Genomic DNA, 19,097 nt, shown 5'->3' with positions numbered 1-19,097 from the left:
ATTTCATGCATATGTACCATTTCCTAAAAATGCTTTATTTTACAGCTGGGCAATTTGAGGTTAATCTAGTTACTTAGTCAATGGAATTAAAACAAATTTGATTTCAACATGTCAGCATCTGTAACATCAGACCTTGATATCCCATTTATTCCAATTGATGCTGAACAGACTGGCTACAGGTCATGAATGGTAATAGTGCCAGATGGCTTAACACACAGTTGTTCAGCTCTTGTGCCATCATCCTTTTCTTTTAAGAAAACATTTTCACGATAGGTCAGACCTAAAATGACCAGTGAAAATTCAGGAAGTGCTAAATATCGTACTTCCAGTTTTAAAAAAAGACCTATACGTGTATGGCTGGGTGGTCTACAAATAATAAGTGTGTGAATAATTGATTGTTATTTGAATCACTTTCATTTTCTCCATTAAATCCTTTTTAAAATTTTAATACCATTGCCAGCATTCACAAGCTAAATTAGGTTTTTGGGTTACTATGGATGCAGGAGACAGAAATGATTTAATGGAAAAAAAGTTGAAAATTATCAAGGTGTTCTTTTAATCTAGAAAATAAATTCTTGGGCTTCTAAATGTGTGTTATGAATTCTGTTGAATACAAATGCCATTAAAAAAGATCAAGACCATTTAATGTGCTCAGATCGTGTATTTGTGGAAGAACAATACTAATACATATAATGCCATGTGTTTATTTGGTGACAGTTGAAAGTGGAGTATAGTTTTCTGTTTGATGTAAAGCTTTAACTTTTTTTTTCATTCATTCGTGGGATGTCGGCTTCGCTGGCTAGGCCAGCATTTATTGCCCATCATTAATTGCCCTTGAGAAGGTGGTGGTGAGCTGCATTTTTGAACCGCTGCAGTCCTTGGTAAACTGAAGTTGGTGTTTAGTATACCTTTCAAGTATCGAATATTCTATGCATCTTTCAAAAATTTATGCTTTTTTTACATTGCAAAGCCCAGTGCCCTGTGTAAATATTGGTTAAAATCATCTTCAATGTCTTCCAGACAAAACTCTAAATACGTTGATGTATATGCAACAGCAACAAGAGCAACTCCCATTTATATAGCACCTTAAACTTAAAAATCCCAAGACACTTTGCAGCTTGGCAAATGGGAGGCTGATGAATGAGTGGAACATACTGGAGTTTATGAATGGTGGAGGAAGGGTGGCTAGCAAGGAGAGTATTAGCATAATTGGTCTGAATATGGTGAGTTTCAGTGGAGAGGGGCTGAAGTAGGGGCAGAGGTGGGCAATAATGCTGAGTTGGAAGTAAGAAGTCTTAATGGTGGGAAGATATGGGGCCTGAAACTCACTGTTAGGTTGAACAGGGCACCAATGTTGAGAACAGTATATTTGTCTTGGGTAGTAGTTGGGGAGAGGGATGAAGTCAGTGGCAAGGCAGCACAGTTGGTGAGAGACTGAATGCGATGGCTTCAGTCTGCCAATGTTGAGCTGCAGAAAGTGAAGATTCTTTCAAGACTGGATATTAGATGAGCAATTTGATAGCACAGGACAGTCAAGCAATGCAACAAAAGGTGGAAAAGTAGGCGTCATTGATGTACATATGGAAACTGACCCAAGATCTGCAAATAATGTTGCTGAGGGGCAGCATATAAATGATGAAGAAGAGACACTCTGAAGGTAAGGTGACAGTGTTGGGGTGGGAAGAGAAACCATACCTGGAGACACTGTAGCTGTGTTTAGGTAGGTGGGAATGGGACCATGTGAGATCAGTACTGTGAAAGTGGACAACAGAAGAGAGCCTGCTGGAGGAGGATGGCATGGCCAACTGTGTAGAAGGCTGCAGAGAGGATAAGGAGGAATAATGCACCATGGACATGGTCACCTAGAGAATGCCAGTTGTAACTTTGGTTAGGGTCAATTCAGTGCGGCAGATGGGGCTTATGGGGTTTTAATGAAGTTATAGAAAACATTGGATGATAGTTTACGAGGTTTAAATGATTCAGGTTTTTTTTGAAGGAGGTAAGAAGGTGGTGGTCCAGATTCTGGAGAATGGAACTAGCAAATGCATTTAATCAACATGTTTCAAAACAAAGATAGTAGTTTTGAAGACGAGAGGACCATTGATTGCCAGTTAGCTGAGGTTGAGGAAAGGAAGTTTAGTCATCAGACCTAGAGTGGGAAGGCTGCATGGACTAGATGAGCTTGAAGTTGGCAGATGGGGAGCTGGGGGGCAGAGAAATCGAGGCTCAGGGCTACAGTGGGTGGTGAAATAGGCTGGCGGAGTGCTGGAAGCAAGAGGAAGGGGAGAATGCAGCAGAGGTACAATGGGCTTAGTCTTGGTGTCCTGCATGAGGTTATTGTATAGTTTTCGAGGTGAAGGTGGGAGAGACACGGTTAAGAAGGTGATTAGTTGCAGGAAAAGGAGCCTGACTGTTACCCTTACCTTCCAAGCTAGAGCAGAATATATTTAATAATCAGTAACAATCATATAAGTAAGCAACTGCAACAGCCCATCACCTTCTGCTTCTCTCTGCTACACGTCCTTGCTATTTAGACACTTTGCCCTCCTCTGTTTTGCCTATATATGCAGTTTCCCCTTTTGTTTCCCCAAGGTTGGAAAGAAACACAATTCCATCTTCTCACAACCTAGCCCCTTGGGATTGTTCGAATATATAACATTATTTTATACAAACTTTCTTCTGGATTGGAATTGTGAATGTTTGGAAACCTCAGGAATCCTAGATCATTGATCCATTTTCAGTATTGTTTTTGTCCTGGGGTCACTGGGTGACCCACTATTACTTTATTGGTCCTCTTCAAAATAGTCCTAGCTCTCAACCAATTGCATTATATGGCTTGAGAAAGGGTGAGCTGCACTCTTAGGTCATGGGTCTTACCTCATTTACCTTCTCCTGGAGTTCCAACATCATTATAATAGAAACTTGGAAATACATTTGTTAGCTTGAATGAATACCTAATTGTAATATGAAAATTGGTTTAATTAAAAGATTGATTTTGGCGTATATTTCAGAGGGTATATTTATTATGTTAAAATAGGAAACATCAAGAATGCTAATGAGATGTAATTCAATTGGCACGAATTAGTTAGATAAATTAGACAGGACACTGGCAAATACATGTTGAACAAGCAACGTATCATGGATTTTTGTCAGTGGATTATTGCACTATTCTTGCACATAAAGTGCTAGTTTAAAGGGACTATTAAAAATGTTACAATAGACGGTTATTTAAAACCCAGATCATAACAGCTTCTACCTTGCACCAAATTATAAACCAATCTAGGCTATGCAGTACCTGAGCTGAGAATATGTAATGCTGACACTCCCATCAAAGTAGAAAAGTGCTCAATTCATTTACTGTCCACAAACCATAGGAGGGCCCTGTCATTCAGGGAAGAAACCATGTGGATTTCTTCCTTCCTGAAGTGTTGTGCTCACTGAAGACGAGCAGCATAATTGTAATACCAAATTACCACCACGTGGTAGATGGAAGCGAGGCATCAAGTTGAATTTGGGAGGTAAATAACATTGTATTAATATGAGATTTTGTAGCATGATGTGTGGCTTCAAAAAGCTTGAGAGTTGTGAATTCTAATATCTGGGAGCAATGCAAAGGATCTGGTGTGCAGGCTGGATGGAGTGAGCAGCCAATCAACGCTGGCAATTGTTCCCAACTCGACTGCGGAATAAAAATACGTTGTGACCATATTGGTTTTATAAGATAACGCTGTGGTCTAGTGAAACAGGTAGTGCAGAAGGCCTAACATCTGTCTCTTGTGCATGATGTGCCCCCAATCACTCGTTCCAGACTTCCTGGCTTTAGACAAATGCTAAATAAAACTGAACTTTGAGCCCAGTACTAATCAGAACATAGTGTTAAAATAAGAGCTGTTCAGTAAACTTAGGCCAGTAAAAGGAATAAGGTTCTGAAGTGGAAATTAAGCCCACTGGCGATAGCTGGTTTGTAGCAGCAAACTAAAATTCTGCTTTGCAGGGTGCAAACTTAGATGTAGCAGATGGACAGATTGAGGTGAATTTGATCAATGACCTTAATTTTACTACTTCATAACTACTGAAAGATGATTCTGCTGCATTTAGTTTTACATACCGAAGTAGTTTTGGTGCAGTTAGTTAACTCGTGTGTGGCTCAAAACTGGAGTACTCCTTTTGATTAGGTTACAAAGGTTCATCAAGAGAATAGGGCTCAAGAAGGAAGGGTTTTTTTTACCTTTTACAGTAGCTAATATGTCAGTGATATTGAATTACTTAAAACTGTTACTTGATCACACATTTGGATTGCATTCTTATTTAATGATACTATTCATAGTATCAAGCTAGTTTTGTTAGAATGTGGTAGGTGTCAGTTGGGCTCGGTTAGGAACATAGGAAAACTTCGATCACACCACCCCTTAACCTTTTAAATTACAAGAAGTACACCCCTAGTTGTGTAATCTCTCCTTGCAATCTAACTCTTGGAGTCCATGTATCATTCTAGTGAATCTACGCTATTCTGCCTCCAAGGTCAATATATGTACTCCAGGTGTAGTCTAACCTGGGTTTTGTATAGCTGTAGTATAACATCTACCCCCTTGTATTCTATTCCTCTAGATATAAAGCCAGCATTCTATTCGCCTTTTTGATTATTTTCTCTACCTATTACATTTTAATCTATCTACACAGACCCTCAAGTCTCTTTGGACCGCCACTGCTTCTAACTTTTCACCATTTAAAAAGTACTCTGGTCTATCCTTTTTAAGTCCAAAGTGGATGACCTCACACTCGCCTATATTGAAAAGTATTTGCCATAGTTTTGCCCATTTACAATCTATTAATATCTCTGTCATTTTATGCTTGTATGTACACTGCTGCCTATCTTTGTGTCATTGGCAAATTTGAATATGTGGCTCTCTATTTATTAATGACTTAAATGACAGGATACAGTGAATTGTTGAGACCCCAACACAGATCCCTGTGGGATAGTCATATCCTGCTAATTAGAGTGCCTGCCCATTATCCTTACTCTCTGTCTCCCGCTACTCAGCCAATCTCTTAATCTGGTCAATAATTTGCCTTCAATTCCATGAACTTCAATTTTAGGGCTAACCGTCTGTTATGAGGGGCTTTTTTGAGTGCCTTCTGGAAGTCAATATTAATGACATCCATAGACATTCCACTGTCCATTGCTTTAGTCACCTGCTCAAAAAATTCAGTCAGGTTTGTTTGGTATGACCTATCCTTTACAAATCCCCGCTGGCTGTCTCTGATCAGCTGAAAATTTTCAAGGTGTTATGTCGCTCCATTCTAAATTATAGACTCGAGTAATTTCCTGACAACAGATGTTATGCAAAACTGGCCTGTAATTCCTTAGTTTGCCTCTCATCTTTCTTAAATAGTGGCGTGGTGTGCAATTATCCTGTCTAAAGGAACGATTCCTAAATCGAGAGAACATTGAAAGCTCATAATTGGTAATTCCTCCCTCTGAATCAGGAAGTTGTGGGTTGGAACTATGTGCCTGTACATAAGCACTCCAAGCAGGGCTGAGGGCTACCCTAGGTGCTGTCCTTCAGATGAGGTTTTAGACCTGTTGTGCCACTATGTGAAGAAGAAGAAATAGCTTTTCTGGTTTGCTGACCAACATTCCTGCCTCAACCAACAGCACCAAAACTGGCAGAGCTTGTAAGAAAAAAAAAAGGGTGAAGATTAGGAATGTGAAATAGTAAAAACTATGAACATTGGTCCACAGCATCTGACGAGAGAAATTAATTGATCAAAAGCAAATTAACTGATCATAGAAACCATAAACACCATAGAAAGGAGGCCATTCAGCCCTTTGTGTCTGCGCCGGCTGAAAAAACTAGCCGCCCAATCTAATCCCACCTTCCAGCATCTGGTCCATAGCCTTGCAGGTGACAGCATTTCAGGTGCATGTCCTTTAAAATGAGTTGAGGGTTTCTGCCTCCACCTCCAACCCAGGCAGTGAGTTCCAGACACCCACCACTCTCTGGGTTAAAAGGTTTTTCCTCATGTCCCCTCTAATCCTTCTATCAATCACCTTAAATCTGTGCTCCCTGGTAATTTTCCTCTCCCCTAGGGGAAACAGGACCTCCCTGTCTACTCAATTTAGGCCCCTCATAATTTCGTACACCTCAGTTAAGTCACCCCTTAGCCTCCTTTGTTTGCAGGAAATAACCCTAGCTGATCCAATTTTTCCTCATAGCTGCAATTTTCAAGCCCCGCCAACATTCTTGTAAATCTCCTCTGTACTCTCTCCAGGGCAATTATGTCGTTCCTGTAATGTGGTGACCAGAACTTTATGCAATACTCCAGCTGTGGCCTAACCAGCATTTTATACAGTTCCAGCATTACATCCCTGCTTTTGTATTCTATATCTCAGCTAATAAAGGAAAGCATTCCATATACCTTCTTCACCACTCTATCTACCTGTCCTGCCACCTTCAGGGATCTATGGACATGCACTCCAAGGTCTCTCACTTCTTCTACCCCTCCCAATATCCTCCCGTTTATTGTGTATTCCCTCACTTTATTTGCCCTCCCACACGTATTATTTCACAATTCTCCGGATTGAATTCCATCTGCCACTTTTCTGCCCACTCAACCAAACCATTGATATCATTCTGGAGTCTACATCTAGCCTCTTCAATATCAACGACACGGCCAGCTTTTGTGTCATCTGCAATTTCCTAATCATGCCTCAATCAATTAAAGTCCAAATCATTAATATATATCACAACCAGCAAGGGACTGAACACTGAGCCCTGTGGAACGACACCGGAAACCGATTTCTGTTGGCAAAAACATCCGTCAACCACTACCCTTTGTTTCCTGTCACTGAGCCAATTTTTGATCCAACTTGCCACATTCCCCTTTATCCCACGGGCTTTTATTTTTCTGACCAGTCTGCCATATGGGACCTTGTCAAATGCCTTACTAAAATCCACGTAGACCCACATCCACTGCACTACCCTCATCAATCCTCCTTGTTATTTCCTCAAAAAATTCAATCAGGTTTGTATGACATGACCTTCCCTTAACAAATCCATGCTGACTATCCCTGTCTGTGCCTTTAAGTGGCTGTTATCCTATCTCTCAGAATTGATTCTAATAATTTACCAACCACCAAGGTCAGACTGACCAGCCAATCATTATTTGGCCTATCCCTCGCACCCTTTTTAAACAATGGTACGACGCTCGCAGACCTCCAATCCTCAGGTACCTCTCCTGTATCTAGTGAGAATGTGAAGGTGATCCTCAGAGCATTATCTATTTCCTCCCTAGCTTCCTTTAACAGCCTGGGATACAATCCATCAGGCCCTGGAAATTTATCCACTTTCATGGATGTCAGACCCTCTAGAACTTCCTCTCTCATTATACTTATCATATCTAATATTTCACACTCCTCCTCTTTTACTACGATGTCTGCATCATTCCTCTCCTTTGTGAAGACAGAGACAAAGAACTCATCACGAACCCTGTCCACATCTTCTGCATCCACACATAAGTTCCCTTGTACATCTCTGATAGGCCCTACCCTTTCCTTCGTTACTCTCTTGCTCTTAATGTACTGATGAAACATCTTTGGGTTTTCTTTGATTTTCCATGCCAGTAATTTTTCATGTCCTCGCTTTGCTTTCCTAATTTACTTCACCCCTGCACTTCCTATACTCCTCTAGGCTTTCTAAAGTATTATGTTTTTGTGACCATCATAAAATTTCTTTTTCTGCTTTATCTTACCCTGTATGCTTCGAGATAACCAGGGGGTTCGAGATTTGGCCGTACCACCCTTTATCTTTGTGGGGTCATGCCTACGCTGTGCCTGTAGAATCTCGCTTTTGAATGCCTCCCACTGGTTTGCCACTGATTGTCCTTCAAGTAGCTGTATCCAGTCCACTTTCTCCAGATCACCTCTCAGCTTCGTAAAATTTGTCTTCCCCCAATTTAGAACTTTTACTCCTGTTTTATCTTTGTCCTTGTCCATGATTATGCTAAAACTAACTGTATTATGGTCACTGTCTCCAAAACTGTCACCCACTGTTACTTTGTCCACTTACCCAGCTTCATTACCGAAGACTAAATCTAGAATTGCTCCCCCTCTCATTGGGTTTGTTACATGCTGGCTAAAAAAAGTTCTCTTGAATGCAGTTCAAAACTTTTGTGCCCTTCACACTGTTTGTATCCCAGTTGATATTAGGGTCATTGAAATCCCCAACTATTACTGCCCTATTGTTTTTGCGCTCAGAAATTCGCTTACATATTTGTTCTTCTGTCTCCCTCTCACTATTTGGGGGTCTATAGTACACTCCTAGTAGTGTGACTGTCCCCTTTTCATTTCTGAGGTCCACCCATATGGCCTCGTTTGATGATTCATTTAGCATGTCATCGCTCCTCACAGCTGTAATTGTTTCCATAATCAATAATGCTACATCCCCGCTCCTTTTTTTTAATCCCCCTCTCTATCTCGCCTGACAACTCTATATCTAGGGATGTTGAACTGCCATTTTTGCCCTTAGTGTTATTGCACTTCTTGCTGTGTGCAAAATGGCTGTTGAGTTTGTCCAAAAAATAGCCGCATGACTTCATAGTGACTCATTGTATGAAGCACTTTGAGAAGTTCGTCAGAGATTTGATCAAACACTATATAAAGCTTTTATGCCTCACAGTTTGCAACTTAGACATTTCACATGTGAAGGCAATCCCTTTTGTTAAATGTGATGACAGGAGTTACCTGGAACATGAGCAGAAAAGCAAAATACTTTTATGCTTGTGAAATTCTGATGAAATAACGAGACAAATAATGTGGTCCTGTTCTGGAGGTATGGGAGCTGCTGCTCCTTAGGTCCTACCTTGGTTGTGTTGAAATAAGGGGCTGAATTTTAGCACGCCGCGCTCCACAGCAGAGTGCTGTGAAAGCAGCGGTCTTCCAACACGCAAGTGCCTCCGCACAGCCCCCGTGATATTAAATGGAGGGGGCAGAGCGACTGCCCCTGCTGATGCAGAGGGGATGGCCGCCATGTCCCCGGCAACGGCATCCAGTGGGCGTCGGCTCCATATTTAAATGGGCTTCAAGCTCTTGGAAGAAATTTGAATTTTTAAAGGCAGAATGTTGAACATTGCAATTAAAAAATTAAATACAAGCTGGAGGCCCTTTCCCACCACTGCCCCCACCCCCATGCTTGTTTTTGGGCCTATCACTCCAAAATTAAGTTTATTCCCGACCTGAACTCTTTCCCACCCCCGCCCCCCCCCCCCCCCCCAACCAAACTTTCTCACATTTTCCCTTCAACCCTTTCCCACCATTCCCACAGCCAACAAAAGGTGTTTCCCCGCTCCCCCACCCTTCCCGCCCTGATAATTTTATTCCTCCCCCTCCCCACCAGTGTCTCACCTCAGAACTCCGTATGGTGTTCCGACGGTGCGCGAATTGCGATTGGCGGCCATAAAATTGGCATGGGTTGGCCGCCGCCAGCAGGTCAGTTCATTTGTATCTCATTTATGTTAATTTAAATATTTAGATGAAGACCAGGCCGCAAAGTGGCAGGGGGGCCTTACTGAGGTTCCCCCACCCCGGTAATATGCAGCGGGCCCTTCTCGCCATTGGGTTGAGGCGGGCCTCTCCCTGCAGAATTTTATGGGCCCCCCTGGCGCGACCCATGGCGTTGAGGGGCTGGTAAAATATAGCCCAAGGTGGTGTTGCACAACAATATAAGGTCACATCTTTTAAATATTCTAGACCCGATCTCAACACTTGAATGCAAGATGCGCTAGCTGCACGCTGGGGGTGTTGGTGGGGGGGGGGGGGTGCGTGGGGGGTGCAGGTAGAATGTTGCTGCCAGCAGCAATGGAAAACTTGATGGTCAGATGCATAGTTACCTCTATTGAAAGGAGAGGACTGCCCTGCAAGCTAAAAGTCATTTTTGGGTGACATATCCTGAAGCACTTGATCTAAATAGGCTGTTACTGTGTGAAAATGACAGTAACCTCTGGGGTCCAGATATGGTGCAGTTATTCTTGGAAATTTGGTAGTTGCTGTCATTGATACCCTGCTACTCCACAGGGTGTGCTGTTGCAATCTTTGCAGATGGAATCAATATAGAATCACTGAATTGACTTGAACTTCAGCTTTTTAAAGTACGATTCTTGCTGTTCAGCCTTGTTCATTCAGGTGTAACTGGGTTTTTAATGGTGTACCAGGTTATGATTACTGCTGAACAACCTCTCTGGCCTTGAAAAACTACTTTTTACTCATGTGGAGTGTCATTCCCTTAGAAACATTTAAAATAAAAAAGTACTTTTTATTCTATTTTTAAAAGTTTAGAATGTTTCAGCTTTTTCATTAATCACATGAGTAAGTCCCAATCTTTATTTTACTTTATGTAGAATGATTGTAAACCTGTATTTTATTTCCTGCCTTGCTGTCTGTAAAAAGTCTTCAACCTGATTGGTTGATAAGCCTGCCTGCTGCCTGTAGTGTTGCTAAATGCCACAGATGGCGCCAAATTCAAAGTCTTATCTGAATCGAGGAAATTGACACTTAAAAGCCTGCTAAATCCTTGTCCACAGTTATTTTTTTGAGGTCTGCAGCAAGCACTATCCCTTCGACATTAACTGCAAAATCTGGGCCAATGTGCTCAAGCTTCTGGGTGGGTTTGAAACTATGACCTCAAAGGTGAGAATGAAACTAGAGGCTAGTCTGACATGAGCAAAATGAAACTAACTCCGAATCCACTTTTTTTTTTAAGAGTCACTTTGGACTTCAAACTGATTATATCCCACAAGCTTAGCATTGGTGCAAAGTTAAAACCACTTCACACTGATACTAAATCTGTAGTGTTTATGTACCCTTAGAGACATGAGCAATGAGCCAGGATGTTTAGAGGAAGGAGTGGATGCATAATCGTACTTAGCTTGTCCTGTTGAGACTACATAATTTCTAGGAATATTAGAAACTTCTTCACTGTATGAAAGATCAATTACTCCTATTTAAAATATTACCTTAGAAAGGGAAATATACCTATGTCATGGGCTTTCCTATTCCTCTATATATTTGTCTGTAGCTGGCCTAACCTGAGATAACATAATTCAGTGCATATTATTTCCCTTCGGTAAGTGAGATACAGCAATGTCATTTTAGGCTACTTTGATAGTATTGTGATATGTAGAATATATGTATAACTTAATAAAAGAAAGTCTTACCTCTGTGTGCACTTCCTCTCCAAAACCCTATTTCTTGTTGTCGCTCTTCACACTTTTGTGTCCACATTACATAAAATTTCATTGAATATACAGCACAGGAACAGGCCACTGGACCCAACCAGTCCATGCTGGCATTTATGCTCCACTAGTACCTTCTCCCACATTTCCTCATCTAACTCTATCAGCATAACTCTCTATTCCCTTCTCACTCATAGGCTTATCTAGCTTCACCTTAAATGCATTTATACTATTCTCCTTGACTACCCACTGTGGTAGCAAGTTTCACATTCTCACCATTCCGCTCTCTGGGCAAATAAATTCCTTCTGAATTCCCTATTTGATTTCTTGGTGACTATCTTATATTGATGGCCTCTGGTTTTGCTCTTTGCCACAAGTGAACACACTTTCTATCAAAAACTTCCATAATTTTAAAGATCTCGAAGGGTCTAGACAGAGTATATGAGAAACAGTTACCATTGGCGGAAGGGTTGAGAACCAGAGGGCAGTAATTTAAGGCGATTGGCAGAAAGACCAAAGATGACATGAGGAGAAACATTTTTTACATAGCGAGTGGTTAAGATCTGGAATGCACTGCTTGAGAGTGTGGTGGAGCTAGATTCTATTGTGAAGGGAATTGAAGAGAAAAATGACAGGGCTATGGGGAAAGGACAGGGGAGTGGGACGAGCTGAGTTGCTCTTGCAGAGAGCTGGCATGGGCATGACATGCCAAATGGCTTCCTTCTGAATGTAACCATTCTATGATTCCATAGGTCACTCCTTGGTCTTCTGTTTTCAGGAGACAAGGGAACCAACCTGTTCATCTTTTCCTAGTAGGTATAACCTCATGGATTAGGTATCATCCTTGTAAACGTTTTATGTACCCCCTTCAGAGTCTCGATATCCTTTTAATAATATATGGCAACAAGAACTGTACATATAGAAACATAAAAACATAGAAATAGGAGCAGGAGTGGGCCATTCGGCCCTTCGAGCCTGCTCTGCTATTCATTATGATCATGGCTGATCATCCAACTCAGTAGCCTGTTCCTGCTTTCGCCCCATATCCTTTGATCCCTTTAAACCCAAGAGCTATATCTAACTCCTTCTTGAAAACATACAATGTTTTGGCCTCAACTGCTTTCTGTGGTAGCGAATTCCACAGGCTCACCACTCTCTGGGTGAAGAAATTTCTCCTCATCCCAGTCCTGAATGGTTTACCCCGTATCCTTAGACTATGACCCCTGGTTCTGGACTCCCCCACCATCGGGAACATCCTTCCTGCATCTACCCTGTCAAGTCCTGTTAGAATTTTATAGGTTTCTATGAGATCCCCCCACCTCACTCTTCTGAACTCCAGCGAATATAATCCTATCTTTTCTCATACGTCAGTCCCGCCATCCCAGGAATTAGTCTGGTAAACCTTTGCTGCACTCCCTCTATAGCAAGAACATCCTTCCTCAGATAAGGAGACCAAAACTGCACACAATATTCCAGGTGTGGCCTCACCAAGGCCCTGTATTATTGCAGCAAGACATCCCTGCTCCTGTACTCAAATCCTCTTGCTATGAAGGCCAACATACCATTTGCCTTTTTTACTGCCTGTTGGACCTGCATGCTTACCTTCAGTGACTGGTGTACGAGAATACCCAGGTGGGAGGTATACAGTAAATGGCTGAACCCTTAGGAGACTTAGTTTAGTTTAGAGATACAGCACTGAAACAGGCCCTTCGGCCCACCGAGTCTGTGCCGACTATCAATCACCCATCTATACTAACCCTACACTAATCCCATATTCCTACCACATCCCCACCTGTCCCTATATTTCCCTACCTATGCTAGGGGCAATTTATAATGGCCAAATAACCTAGCAACCTGCAAGTCTTTGGCATGTGGGAGGAAACCGGAGCACCCGGAGGAAACCCACGCAGACACAGGGAGAACTTGCAAACTCCACACAGGCAGTACCCAGAATTGAACCCGGGTCCCTGGAGCTGTGAGGCTGCGGTGCTTGCCACTGTGCCGCCCCGGGCGTACAGGTCCACAGGTCACTGAAAGTGGCAACGCAGGTGGATAAGGTAGTCAAGAAGGCATATGGCATGCTTGCCTTCGTCGGTCGGGGCATTGAGTATAAAAATTGGCAAGTCATGTTGCAGCTGTACAGAACCTTAGTTAGGCCACACTTAGAGAATATTGCGTGCAATTCTGGTCACCACACTACTAGAAGGACGTGGAGGCTTTGGAGAGGGTACAGAAGAGGTTTACCAGGATGTTGCCTGGTCTGGAGGGCATTAGCTATGAGGAGAGGTTGGAAAAACTCGGATTGTTTTCACTGGAACGACGGAGGTGGAGGGGCGACATGATAGAGGTTTACAAAGTTATGAGTGGCATGGACAGAGTGGATAGTCAGAAGCTTTTTCCCAGGGTGGAAGAGTCAGTTACTAGGGGACATAGGTTTAAGGTGCGAGGGGCAAAGTTTAGAGGGGATGCGCGAGGCAAGTTCTTTACACAGAGGGTGGTGAGTGCCTGGAACTTGCTGCCAGGGGAGGTGGTGGAAGCAGATACGATAGCGACGTTTAAGAGACATCTTGACAAATATATGAATAGGAAGGGAATAGAGGGATATGGGCCCCAGAAGTGCAGAAGGTGTTAGTTTCAGCAGGCATCAAGATCGGTGCAGGCTTGGAGGGCCGAATGGCCTGTTCCTGTGCTGTACTGTTCTTTGTTCTTTTGTTCTTTGTCTCGTTGCGTATTCCCCTCCCTCAGTTTATAGCCGTTCAGATAATCTGCCTTCCTGTTTTTGCTACCAAAGTGGATAACCTCACATTTATCCACTTTATACTGCATCTGCCATGCATTTGCCCACTCACTCCACTTGTCCAAATCACCCTGAAGCCTCTCTGTATCCTCCTCACAACTCACCCTCCCACCCAGTTTTGTGTCATCTGCAAATTTGCAGATATTCCATTTAGTTCCCTCATCTAAATCATAAATATATATTGTGAATAGCTGCGATCCTAGCACTGATCCCTGCAGTACCCCACTAGTGACTGCCTGCCATTCGGGAAAAGACCCATTTATTCCTACTGTCTGTTTCCTGTCTGTTAACCAATTCGCAATCCATGCCAGTATATTACCCCCAATCCCATGTGCTTTAATTTTGCGCACTAACCTCTTATGTGGGACCTTATCAAAAGCCTTCTGAAAATCTAAATACACCACATCCATTGGTTCTCTCTTATCTATTCTACTAGTTACATCCTCAAAAAACTCCAGTAGATTTGTTAAGCATGATTTCCCTTTCGTAAATCCATGCTGACTTTGCCCAATCCCGTTTATGCTTTCCAGGTGTTCTGCTATCACATCCTTTATAACAGACTCCAGCATTTTCCCCACTACTGATGTAAGGCTAACTGTCTGTAATTCTGACTGCAATGAATAATTGTTGTAATTCATGCACAAGTTCTTTAAATATTATCCATTGCCTATCCACTGTCAACTCATTTAGTAAAGTTCCCCCATCTACCATGGCCAACTCGCGCCTCATACCTTCGTAGTTTCCTTTATTTAGATTCAGGACCCTAGTTTCGGATTCAACTACTTCACTCTCCATCTTAATGAAGAATTCTATCATTTTATGGTCGCTCTTCCCCAAGGGACCCCGCACTACAAGATTTTTAATTAATCCTTTCTCATTGCACAATACCCAGTCTAGAATGGACTGTTCTTTAGTTGGTTCCTCAACGTATAGGTCTAAAAAACCGTCACGTACACACTCCAGGAAATCCTCCTTCACAACATTATTGCTAATTTGGTTTGAAGGCTAGCAACCCTCCAGTAAGTAATTCACCGCCTGAATCCCCAAAGCCTGTCCACCATCTACAAGGCACGAGACAGGAGTGTGATGGAATACTCTCCTTGCCTGGATGGGTGCAGCTCTAACAACACTCAAGAAGCTCAACACCACCCAGGGCAAAGCAGCCAACTTGATTGGCACCCCATTTATTTGGCATTTATTGGCTCCCGTCTTCTGCCCTAGCACAGACCTTCCCTTTTGTTCTTTTTCCACCCTCTCCCATTTTACCTACTTAAAATCTATTACATTTCTGACAATTCCCAGATCTGATGAAGGGTCATCGACCTGTAACATTAACTCTGTTTCTCGCTCCACAGATACTGCCAGACCTGCTGAATATTTCCTGCATTTTCTGTTTTTATCTCAGTAATCCCAACTATCTCTGGTTCCTTGCAGCATATTACTGCTTCCAGGTGCCCTTTATCATTATAGACACTGTGCATTGCTGTACAGATAGTTTAATACATTATTAATATCAATTCCTCTCACCACATTTTCAATAATGTTTTTTACGTTCCTGTTCTATAACCTTTAGTTGGGCATTTATATCTTCCCTTAATTGAGTTTGTCCCATTTCTTTCCTGTTTCGTTTATATTTAAGTCGGTTTCATTTCTTCATGGGGAATGGAGTTTACTAGTTTAAAGCCTTTGCCGCCTCCCTGTTTAGCTTTTCTACTAGGATACTGGTCCTGTTCCGGTTCAGTTGGAGCCTGTCCCATCAGTACAGCTCCTTTCTGTCCCAGTACTGGTGAGCACCCACCCTTTAGCCATGTGTCAACTCACCTGATCTGTCTGTCTTTATGCCAATTTGCATGTGGTTTAGGCAATAATCCAGAGATTATTACCCTTGAGGTCCTACTTTTTGATTCCTAACTCCTGGCACTCCCTCAGCATGTCCTCCTCCCCATTCCTACCTATGTCGTTTGTTCCAACATGGACCACGACAACTGAATTTGCACCCTCCCTTTCCAAATTCCTCTCCAGCCATCTCAAGATATCTCTTACCCTGGCAGCAAGTAGGAAACACACCCTTCGGGACTTTTGTTCTTGGTTGCAGAGGATGCTATCTATCCCCCTATCGCTACCATATTTCTATTCTGCACTTCTCCCCCACCCTTGGACAACCTTCTGAGCCATGGTGCCTTGGTATGCTTTGTGACTGAATGCCCTGCAGTCTTTCTTCTTGTCCTCATAGGTAGCGAGTACATTGTACCTTTTCGACAGGACCAGTGTCTTTTCAACCTCTCTTATACCCCATTCCATAACAATCACACCCTCCCCTTCCTGAAGCTGTGCTTTCCTCTGGGGTATGACGATGTTCTGGATAAAGCTATCCAGAAATTCTTCCCCTCCCTTTTGTTTTGGAGTGTCGCTTGCACTCAGCTCAAAGACTGAGCTGGAGTGACATTAGGAAGAAATGTTTACTGGTGATATGGGAATCTGGGAGAGTTTCGCTGTGCATGAACTTCCACATACTGCATTCCTGATACATTGGACTGAATTTTATTAGCTCGCTGCCGTTCTTGGCATCGAGATTCAAAAAATGCGCATCGCATGCGCGAGACATGCGCCACAGAGCCACCATGCTATTTCGCGTGGCGGCTCATTAACATGGAGGGGCAGACCGCCTGCCCCCGATGACATAGAGGGGGTGGGCGCTTCGTCCCCGTCAGCGGCGTCCACTGCTACCATGCGGGTGCCCGCGCCAGTGCCATTTTTAAAGGGCTTCCAGCCCTGACAGCTCATTTAAAATAATGTCAAAAAATTGGACATTTCGCAAAATGATTAACTTTTAACCATTGAATTATCTTTTCAAGATTTCATTAAAGTTCTTCAAGTTCCGTGAGCTGATTTAAATTGTGCAGTCTGAACGAGTGCTGTCTACCGAATTTCCTAAGATGCATCAATACCTTTAAGTCAGGTCGAAGGGCCTGTTCCTGTGCTGTAATTTTCTTTGTTCTTTGTATTGATGGATATTTTTCTGTTTTCAGCAATTGCTGTTCTATTGTTTTCTTGAAGTTATTTGAAAAAAGCTGAGGAAAATATTTAGAAGCTTTATTCAGATGAAGTTTGAATCGGTGTGTTTTTTTAAAAGACATTGTGGAATTGTGAGCATGCACATGTGTATAAAGTGAAAGAGAAAGAAAATAGTGTACTGATTATGCACTTGTGCCTTCTCTTTTATAATCTTTAGAAAGCACAGTAAGCTGAGGAAGGACGTGTGTCTGTCATCATGCCAGTGTTTAATGTTGAAAAGTAGTTGCATTTTGAAGTTAATTATCTTGTGTTTTGCTGACAGTTGAAATATTAAGCATTATTGTGATATATTGAGTGTTCAGTGAACTAGGGTGCGAGCGGTCTTGCATGGAGCATGAACACCAGCATTGAACTGTTGGGATGAAAGGCCAGTTTCGGTGCTGCATAGTCCATGTAATTTTATGCAAAATGTTCAATCTGGTATTTTCTCAGGAATTCACTTCTTTCCAAAATAAGAATTTAAACAATAAAAATTATATATATTTCACAATAATACCCTTAAATGCATCTATTTGCCTCCACTACTCCATGCCGTAGCAAGTTCACATTTTAACCATTCTCTGGATAAAGAAGTTTCTCCTGAATTCCTTATTAGATTTATTAGTTACTATCTTATAGTTGTGATCCCTAGTTTTGGATCCCCAGAAGTGGGAATATCTTGTGTTAATCTACTCTATCATAATTTTAGATACCTCTAATTAGGTCACTCCTCAGCCTTCTCTTTTCTTGACAAGAGTCCCCAGCCCATTCAATCTTTTCTGATAGTTATAACTTCAGTTCCTGTATCGCCTTTGTAGACCTTTTTTGCACCTTCTCCAACACCTCTTTTCCAACAGAAAAAATCTCAAAGCATTTTGCAACTTTGTAGGGAAAGGATAGTCCATCATCTAGCAGGCAGTTTGCACATTTTCAAGGCAAAAAATTAACCTGGGCCTTTCCACGTTAAATACTGTGATTGGAATTTATCATGGCAATAAAATGACAATAGTATGCTGAAAAGTCAGTCAGCAACTACAGAGAAAACAAACAAGTTAATGTTTTGGGTCAAACCCTTCACAAATGAGATTTTAACTTGTTTACTTTCTTTTCAGAGGACCCAATGTTTCCAGTGTTCTCTGGTTCTGACTCTCCAATTTATTTCTGCAACCTTAAGTATTAGCTCGAATTGTCTTTTGATGCCACATCACCAACTCACAATGCAGGGATATAATGATTTTAACTTTCTTGGCTAATTCTTCTTTGCATAGATCTTTGAAGGTAGCAGGACTTGGTGAGAGAGTGATTAGTAAAGCATGTAGGATCTTGGGTTTCATAAATAGAGGCATTGAGTACAAAAGCAGGGAAGTTATGCTGAACCTTTATAAAGCTCTGGTTAGGCCCCAACTGGAATATTGCATTCAGTTCTGGTCAGCGCACTTAAGGAAAGATGTGAGGGTTCTTGAGAGGATGCAAAGAAGATTTATCAGAATGGTTCCAGGTGGGGGAGGATTTTAGTTACAAGGTTAGGTTGGGAAAAGAACAAAGGAGAGTGAGGGGAGATTTAGTAGAAGTGTATAAGATCATGACAGGCTTAGATAAGTTAGACAAGGAAAAGCTGTTCCCTTTAACAAATGGTACAATGAATAGGGGGCACAGACTGAAGGTTTTGGGCAAAAGATGCAGGAAGAATATGAGGAAGCACTTTTTTACGCAGTGGGTGGTAATGACTTGGAACTCGCTGCCCACAAAGATGGTGAATGCGGAGGCAGTCAATGACTTCAAGAGGAAGTTGGATGACCACCTGAGAGGAATAGACTTGCAGGGCTAAGGGAATCGAGCTGGGGAGAAGGATTGACTGCACAGCTCTGTGGAGAGCTAGCATGGACTTGATGGGCTGAATGGCCACCTGTGCCATAAATGACGCAACATATTGTAAATCGAATTACTTTTATGTTGGGAGGATTGTAGTATATGCTGTTCGGGAACTGTTTCATTCTGAAAGAAAATAACATACAAG

At 42.1% G+C, this 19,097-nt stretch overlaps 1 protein-coding gene across 15 annotated transcripts in view; it reads left to right on the top strand.

The window, feature by feature from the left end:
* Positions 1-19,097, top strand: part of anks1b (ankyrin repeat and sterile alpha motif domain containing 1B) — an 831,451-nt gene that overhangs the window by 164,695 nt on the left and 647,659 nt on the right. The window lies entirely within an intron of this gene.

This window comes from Heterodontus francisci, chromosome 27 (assembly GCF_036365525.1).
Source record: "Heterodontus francisci isolate sHetFra1 chromosome 27, sHetFra1.hap1, whole genome shotgun sequence".
In the NCBI taxonomy this organism is placed as follows: domain Eukaryota; kingdom Metazoa; phylum Chordata; class Chondrichthyes; order Heterodontiformes; family Heterodontidae; genus Heterodontus; species Heterodontus francisci.
Note: the sequence above shows the minus strand (reverse complement) of the source record. Positions and strands in the feature narration are given on the sequence as shown.